Here is a 9,952-nt window from a genome sequence, read left to right on the forward strand (position 1 = left end):
ACCCTTCCGCCACCGTGGACATATACTTACAAATTGAGAGGACACTTTTAAGATTTTATTTAATGCATGTATATAGGTATGCAACGTATAATTACTTCTGTAACTCTTCTACGTACAAAAATTAAAAAACAAATTTTAATGGTTGAAATTTATTGCGTGAAAGATGTATTTATAGTATATGTATACTAGAAACCCTGCCACGCTTCGCTGTGCCCGCTTTTGAAGAATTAAAATTGCGACTATAATTTGAGATTTAAACTATCCTATCTCTCAAGTTAGATCGAACTGCACATGGTGTGCGAATTTTATTATAATCGGTTAAGTGGTTTAGGAGTCCATTGAGGACAAACATTGTGACACGAGATTTATATATATTAAGAATTTGTAAAATATGTATTTCACGAAAATTATTTCTAGCATATGTAAATTAAACAAATATAAAGGATATTATCATTGTCGTAAGATAAAGGTTAAGTGCATCTGGAGGTTAAGCGCACGCTCCTACGTAGACCATCGTTCCGATATTCCGCTTCCCCCACCATTAAACAACCTGTGCGCACATACGCACATTTATTAGTATACACCCAGAGGGTTAAGTAGCAACAACAATGAGTTTGACAACAAGGACGAAAACAATGCTCGGGCTCTGGGTCGAGACTTTTTGGATGTCTGCTTGGGGTTATGCCAGTAGCCCTCGAGCGCCATAAATTAACCCTTCTGTTAATTGATACAAATACAATTAATATGTGAGAGTGGCTATGTCTGTTTATGTGTATGTGTTGGCTACTTAAGGGCAACGGTTAACGGTAACTAAGCAAATACAAAGGCAATAACCATGACCAAAACGACCCATTTGATTGTAATCCTAATTATTGCTTAAAATAATTAACATTTCAATGTGTAATATATACAGCACAATGACCACAGCAACACGCGCCCACACACACATGCATACGAACATACAGGATATGCATATATACGAACATACATATGCAACATTAAGACACTACCTTAAAATCAGCCTTAGGTCAACATCAATTCAACACGCATACAGGCGGTTAATAGATTACCAAAAAGCAGTTGGGGTAGAATAAGAAGGAGAAATGATGGTTGGGGGTACCTTCTGGCACTGCGCACTGTGGTCCAATCACATACGATTCGAAGCTTAAGACAGTTGATTCAAGGACATCACGTTAACGACGACAATTTCGACCGGCGTATTCTTCGCAACTGAGAAACTACATTGTCTGAAACATTGTTATTGCTACATTTGTAACATTGTTGTATATTATTGGACTTCAGTGTCATCCACTGTGCGGTATTTGTATGCTATGTAGAAAACGGAAATACGCCACGGGTCAGTTCGCTGGTCACATCCTCATGTGTCCTTGCTATGTACCTGTAATGCATGTTCATATGTATCTTGACCACTTTACTGCTTCTGGCGGAAGTTGTAATTACTAAGTATGCGTATATAAATGTGAGTAAATGCGTATGCGTATATAAGTGTGAGTACGTATGTATGTATATGTATATGTTCATCTACTTGTTTGTATGTACGCATTTATAATAATGTCGATGTAAATGTTCCCGTTGGCCAGGCCTAAACTAAAACCGTGTGTTTTCTACAAGCCAAAAACAACGAAATTAATGTACTCACCAAACAGACGTACTCACATGCACTACCACACATGTTTACATTTGCACTTAGGCAGTAAGGTTAGGAAAATGGTGCCGTGGCACTAGGCGTGGCATGTTGACCACTTTGGTTTTAATGGTCGCTCGACCTCGAAGCTATTATTAAATGTTCTGCATCTAATTATTATGTTCCCGATATTATCGTTGCGGTTAGTTCCTTTGTCTAGTTACCTCCTTATCCCAAAAGCAAAGACCTAAAGTGAATTTTGGTATCGAAAGAATTCTAGTAACACAAAATTTGAAACAAATATAAGCTTTTGAGTTGGTTTGCTATGACTTGAATGTACAATATTAAGACCCAAAAATGGTGACAACCCTTAATGATTTAACTGTTCCAGAATTATTTTGCGCTTAGAAGTAATTACAACGCTTTGCTATGACGATCACGCCCCCATCTCTACACCCTTGTGTTCACCCCCTTTTTTTGTTTGACCATCCATTAATCTATTAACGCATAAGACACAAAAGCAAGTAAAATTGGTCCTTCTTCTACGAGCTAAGTCTTCACTCAACGTATTTCCGTTTCCGCTTCAGTGGCAACACTTCGTCCCCAATCCCAACCCCAAAGTTTTGGGATGAATGGCGGTAATGACTTTTTATTCCCGCTCTTCTTGCTCAGATAACGCCAACATTTCGCTTTGCTGTTCGTTTTTCGGCTTTTGGTCTTGGCCCCCAAAAATAATCAAAACAGTTAAGAGAAGAAGGAAAAGCAGTGGCTGCTACATTCCAGATAGGCTGAAAGGCAGTCAGTTAGCTATCGGTTTGGCCTCCACCTCTTTTTCAGTAATGAACGCAATAAACGCAAGCAAAAAATATAGAACTCTCACACGCCAAAAAGCGAATGAAAACTACCTAAAAGGGGTAACGAATAAACAAGGGGGGATAGAGTAGTACTTGATAGTGTCCTGACTTGTAAAATGAGGGGTTAGGAGGTGTATATGAATGGATGGATGTTGATGGTTGGAGCAAGCTTGGCTGGTCCGTTCGAGGGTCTATCTGCGTTGTCGGCGTATTTTATGTTTTGTGCACTCAGCCAGAAAAAAGGAGCGCAGAATTGCACAGTGTGACGAAGTCTTAGAAATTTAAGTACATATAGCCTTTTGCCCGAATAAAAGAAGATGTCAGTACTGACAAGTCATTCATACTACACGTATAAATAGTAGTATTCTAATTGAATTCGATGGCACCCAAATTTACAAATATTAGTTTTTATAGAAGTATTAAAAGAAGAAGTTAAGATAGAGCTCGGAACAAGTCCTCGGCATATTTAAATATTTTTATTTAAGTTCAAGCGTTAGAGTTTCTTAATAGACACGTTTTTACAGATACCGCTCTATAAAGAACCATTGTAGTTCGAAGATAAAATTAAGGTTGAGGTTCAGGAAGAGCAATGCAGTTAGTCATAAGCAGACAGAGAGAGTGCCAAAAGCAGGACCCTCTCACACACACACACACACACACACACACACACACACAGACACACACACAAACACACACAAAGACACAGGAAAAGTTAAGGTGGGGAACTACAGTTAAAGAGAGTATGAGTATTTTGTTATGCTATGGTTGCCATTTCCTGGCTATGGGCATTCCGGACGGCGCCAATGTCTATTCCACAAGCTCCGCTCATGCTCCTTCTGTTCCTGTTTCTGTTTTGCATAGACAGACAACAACGACTTCAACGACGACGACTAATTAACTGCGATTATTACGGTCATTACGTGGGATTTCCTCTGGGTAAACATCTTGAATTTTTGGCGAGGACAATTCTTGAATGCTGCAGTTGGTGCTGTTATACTCCACTTTCCCGCCTTTAAGGAATTTGCGCCAGCATTAAAGCAAATTAACCGCATGATGCCGCATACCGCTTGGCGCTTCCCCACAACTTCAGTCACCACTCTCAGCAAAAGTCATTTGTTGTGCAATGTGTTCCATGTGGCTAGAAGTTTAAAATCCAACAACAAAAATCAATACGAAACCCCGAAAGGGATAACAGCGAAGATAATGTTGGGGTGAGAAAAGGGGGTTATAAGTATGGGGTACGGGTACGGGTGGGTTGATGTGAAGGTTAACTAAATGGAGGGTTGAGAGGGCAAACTAACGTTGTCTGATTAGAAGGCTAAAAGGCTAATGGTTATGACTGTGGTGGCCAAGATGACAGCGGCTGCGGTTTGCCTTTGGCTTAAAGACTTGGACCCAAACATAGTATAGACAAAGCTGGCTCCATCTTTGTTCACCTTCGATGTCGGAACAATGTGTGTTTCCACCACCCATTGCTATTAATAGGTAAGGTAAATGTCTACATATACAAAACCTTGAGATTACTCAATTAATGTACATTCGTCTTATGAATCAACGTGAACCCGAATCACAACTTTAAGAGGTATGTCGACACATACGCTAGTAAAGTAATTTTCTTCAGTGTCTTCTTGGTAAAAGCTATTTCTCATCGTAAAATAAATTCCATTAAAAATGTAGCTATACGCAGTACACACATTTTTCAGTCACTCATAGATGTTTTATTTGCATAATACACAGCCGAAAAATATTATATCGAATGAATTCGAAATGCAACTTTGTTACCATAAGAAAGTTGCACACTTTCTTTATCAAAGGTACAAATACATACATTACACTACAAGTCTTCTCAGTGTTTTGAAAACCTTTTTTGTTTATGTTGTAATTCATACTATTCGCATTTAATTGTTTTTAGATATTTGGATTGAATACTGAATGCTTTGTTATTTATCTCTGTGTAGAGACTTTCAATAACAAAATATTTTCAGTCTGGACCCAACTCAACTCCTCAAACACTTCTCAACTATGCATGAAGAGGAAGTCTAAATGATTGGATGCGTGCCATTTGGATTCTCTAAGTGCTTTGTCTTCAGTCTTTTTCCCTAGTTTTGTAATCTAGTTTTGGTTCTCAAACTCAAAATTGAATTAGCCCAAAATCTTTAAGCAAAAACTAAGAATACGTATATTGAAAATGTTGGCAAAACTTTAAGGCCATTGCCACCAGGTGAACATCGGCCGGTCCTTTTCCTCTTTCTGCCCTGTGTTCCTAGCTTACAGTACAACCGATATGAATTTCCATATTGACAGCCGGCGACGGCTGTCCGTTCCTAAGGGAGAACGCAAAAGCGGGCCAAAAAGTTTTATATTTTTTATTTCATATTTTGTATTTTGTAACTGTTCAATTTTTCGTGGCTGTTGTTTTATGGACAAAAAAGCTGCTCCAGTTGCTGCGCTCCTTCCACCTACTCAGATTTGTTTTTTTATTTTTTGGGCAGCCCACACATTCAATTTTTTAATAAGCCCCCGCTGTCAGGGAGAAGTACAAAGCAAATATAATAACTTGCAAGTAGCCATGGCTCATGGTCCAAACCATAAAAAACTCGAATTTCGACAAGAATTGAGCAACTAGAATGAATGTGTTGTGAGAGATACAGGAACGAGGGTTGAGAATAACGCTGTCGCGTCTGCGGCTTGGAGCACTAAGCAAATACCAATATTTTGATGGTCAAGAGAATGGCATCAGCATAGGAACTGTACGCAACGCCATTAATGTGAAAAAAGCAGGAAGAGAAACATGTAGTAAGGCTAAAGGTATGAATCATAAACTGCAAGCCAACGGGTTCTTTCTGTCGCAAAATAAAGTTAAAGCAATTAATTTCCACAAAACAACCAATTAGCTCGAAAAGTTTACCTTAAGTGTCTAAACACTCAGCCAGGGTCAGTCGCCCATTTCTGCCCCAAGCCCATCCATTCTCCCACTCCACTTCAAGTGGAAAAACAAAAGGTTACTTGATTTTACTACTTTGAATGTTTGACACTTTTCGGCACCAGAAGCTGAAGCATCTTGTTGTCGTTGTAATGTCACATCCTGCTAAAATAATTTTCAAAGGAAGACCAGCCGCAAGCACATGCAGACAAAGATAGAGATGTAGACAGACATGAATTTAGAGATGGATTCGGTCCTCTGGTTCTCTGGTCCCCTTTGGAGAGAGCCATATGAAGAGCAAAAGCAAGTTCATCATCTAACCTACCTAGAGAGGCAAAATAAAACAGAAATTTGGAAAAAGCGAGAAGGTTACACAGTACTCGAAGATGATTTTATGTAGTAAATTGATAGACCTTTAACTATGTCCAAAAATAAATAGAGATGTGGATGTTCTGATTGTACTGGTTTTGATCGTCAAGTATAATATTGTTGTCTTAGATCTTATCATAATGCAAATGTCTATGCATTTTAAGTAAATATTTATTATTTATGTATGCAAATAAATAACTAACGAACCAGTCATTGCATCACTTTTTTTGTGGGATTTTTAAATTATTAAATCACACCTCTTCTAAAGTAATTTCTTTCGTTCATACCCGATCATGACTATTTGTAAACCTTTCTCGGTAAAACAGACTTAACATAAAGGCCATTCCGACAAGTGTGAAGTAGATGTTTTAGGTCATCTAGGCAACAGATGGAGAATGTTGACACCAATGGCATCCTTTCTGGCCAGGGCCAAAACACAAATATCCCGGCCAAATGAAAACTTCAAAGTCCGAGGCGTTGGGTAAAGGGTGAGAGGCAAGATGGATATGACGACATTGCTGCACTTTTGTTGTTTTGTTGTCGTTTTCATTCAGTCATTAAAAACCCTTGTCAAGTTCTGCCTGGATACGCACAAACACACTTACACACAATTGCAAATCCCTTGGCCTGACCACACATAACCTGCACAACACACGTTTCGCTTTCTTTACTTTCGGTCGTCGGGGAGGATTGTCCAAGGAATTTAAATTAGCCCAAGAAAATTTGCATTTTCACTTAAAGTGCTTTTACTCTGCTTTTCTAAGAAAATCAGAGAAAGCTCCGCAATTGAGGAATGGGGGAATAAGCGAGCTAAGAGATAAACCATAAACCTTTAACCCTTTGGTTAATTAAATTGATGGATTTCTGAAGCAACCTGGAAACGTGGCCAAATAAGCTTTAAGTCTTTCCAAAGCAATTAACATCTACCAGAGACTGTTATATGGATGGAGGTAAAAGTAGATGCAGTGCGGGACTCGCAGCCGCTACAGTTTGGAATATGGGAATACGTTGGGCAAAACCGAAGGAAACGGCATTTTAAATTATGAAAAGTAAGCCATAAAATCTTATTTTTACTTCCGCCAGCATACACCACCTCCTCCTTCCCCACCCCCAATCGCAAGCATAGCCAGGGGGTGTGTAGATGTATTAAAAGAGGATGGGGGATGGGGTTGAAATTTCGGATACAATTTTAATTATGGCAACCGTAAGCTTTTGGTTGTAAATATTTGAGAGTGCCCGATAACGTCGACGATTTTCATAAATAATACAACCCCAACTCCAGTATGCCCCCGTCGCCCGTCACTCCATCAGTTGGCAACTTGAAGTTGAGTGCCAGCTGCCCCGATAAGGGCTTTGCGTGTGCCTTCCCCCCACAAGTATTTTCATGGGTCCTGTTTGCTTTTTAAAGACAAAAGGATTTACTTTGTGGCGCTACTGCTTGACGAAATTGTGCGTGAGGAGGCGCCACCGCTACTACACTAACAGAAAATTCTACAATTTTACTTTGCCCAGTTTTGCTACAACCAAGATATAGTCTATAAGATAAGGCTGTACGTTATACAAATAATCGGATTACAAGAAATAGTTTCAGTTTTGTACCTATGTCAATTTATCACAAAAATATATACATATTTATTAATATTATTAAATTCACCTTTAATAAAAAGAGAAGAGATTTAAAGTACTCGAAGTTGAATAATCAAGAACTCTTTCGTGCAGTGCCTCCAATCTGTAACTCGTTCTCTTACTATGTGTGCTATTTGTTCCTCTGTATGTGCGTCTGCGTTTTTATCTTGAACTGTGGCTGTTTGCTTGCTGCTGATTAGACTGCTCTATGGGCATGGCGACAAGGACGAAGATGAAAACGTACCCGCAGCAACATTAGCGGCATCGCATCTCAACGTTTGATAAGGCAACAAAAGGCATACGGCATTAGGCAAAAGAAGTCGACGGAGGAACACTAATAACGACAGAGGACTATTCGCTGGTGGCTCAGCTGTAACCCTTTTTTCTTTAAGATTTTCCTTCTTATCCCTGTGATCTGTGATTTGAGTCTGATTTTTCGTTTGGCCAACATTCATCATGAATGATGCCTGCAGCCCGCATCTTAATTTCTTGTCTAAAACAAACAACACGCACGCCCGACACACACACCCACACTAACACACACACACACACACACACACAGACACAGGAATACGCCCACGCCTTCTTTCGTCTCTCTGGGGAAGATGGGCAGACAGTTTTTGACGAGCACTTCTTAATTTATGATAAGGGTTTTTGAAAATTGGAAAATGTTAAAATGCCGTCTGCCTAGTGGCTGTTTCGGGAAAGGGGGGAAACAGGGTCTAGCATTTGTGAATGTTTTGCGTTTGCCTATGCGAACCTACGAAATTGGGGAGTGCGGATGAGAGTCGAGGCATAAAACTTGGTTCGTAATGAGCTTCAAAAGCGTTTGAATTATTTTTAACCCCGACGACATTATGCCCCTGAGATCAACGCACATAGAAATACGAAACAAATATATATGTGTTTATATATTCGTATATATATACATATATATATGTAGGCATATATGTATATACACCCACATATCGGAGAAAGAGAGAAACAGTCCCCCCGCCAATTCCGCTTGGGCCTTTTATATACATGTATGTATGTTCTAGTGAAATTTGATTTAGGATTTTTAATTTCGAGCTACTCATATTTTTTAATTATGCGGAGTAAAAAAGGATTTACAACATACACGCACAGGCACACACTGACGCACACACGTCGTTTATCTTGCCTTTTCGAAAATTAATTAAATTTGCACACATTTGCAGCCGGCCTTACAGGCTATGGTAAGGGGATACTGCCTGCTTACCGATTTGCTCCCACACTTTATCCTCTGCCTTTTTTTTTAGGAAATAAAAAGCTTTCACAGCAATCAAAGTTGAAAATGTGAGGACGTTTTGTTTAGCTTGACACTTTTAACAGTCGCCACCCCCATACACCAAAGCACTCATTACATCTCCCTATTTTCGCATTGCCTTGCTGGTCGCTTACTTGTTCCCCACCCCTCTTTTTGTTTCTGTTTAAAGTTTGTGCCTATTTACTTTTCGGTAGTGTGCTAGTTTTATGTATCACTTGATTTGATTGTGCCCTACATTTTAAAGACTTTATTAAATACATGCAGTTTTAAACCTGACCGTAAATACTTAATTTCTACGAGAACATGCATGGTATATACAAATACGCAGACCACCGTCCCCCATTTTCCCAAATGAAGAGGATGTTGCTATTTCAGCTATAGATTTTAAAAGAAATCTTTAGCTCATCATGTAAACATTTTCTATATAAAAACACTGAAGCAAGCAAATTCCCATGATAAAAAACTTACTTCTTTCTCACTCCATTTTTTATACCCACACAACTACCAAATGCACAAATGCCATTTCCTCTCTACAATTTGACCGCCGGGCATCGTTTTAAGTTAGAAGACGAAAAGAAGAAGAAAGCAGAGACATCATATCAATGGCCAAGGGCTGGCGTGGGGGTCGGAAATGGAAATGATGGTTAGTTGGGGGTTGTTGGATCCCATGACCATCTTACGCTTAAGCGAATTATGAAGTGGCTGGAACATAAAAATTTATTGCTACGAAATAAAAATCAGCGTAAAAGTCTGCCACAAGAAGAAAGATGAGGGGCAATGAGGACGCCCAAGAAAAAAACAAAAAGAGCGAGTCAGTAATAAAATCAGCATGTGAAAAAGCTGCGGTTGTCCATATCTATACAAACAACATACAGGGGTCCCTTATACGTTTCATCTGCCCTCTAGCTACGACAAGAAAGTCCTTTTAATCTTAACACATATCATCATGATAACAATTTGGTCACTTTAAGTGAGGCAAATTTATTTATAAGCCGTTTCGCCCTTATTCCTTTACTACTGGCTCATCTTGTCCATTGTTGCTTTTGTGTCGTTTTTTTCCCTCCTCATCTTTCTTTGTTTCCCTTTTTTTTCGACCCCGCTGACTGACTAAGTGAATGAGTGAGTTGTTTGGTGTTTTAGTAAATTGAAGCAAATGCGCTTTGATGTCCTTGTAACAACATGTTCTGTTCTGTTCTGTTGCTGCTATTCTATTCTTCCTTCTGGTCTAATCGTGCTTTATGTACCGT

This window comes from Drosophila willistoni, assembly GCF_018902025.1.
Source record: "Drosophila willistoni isolate 14030-0811.24 chromosome XL unlocalized genomic scaffold, UCI_dwil_1.1 Seg141, whole genome shotgun sequence".
NCBI lineage: Eukaryota > Metazoa > Arthropoda > Insecta > Diptera > Drosophilidae > Drosophila > Drosophila willistoni.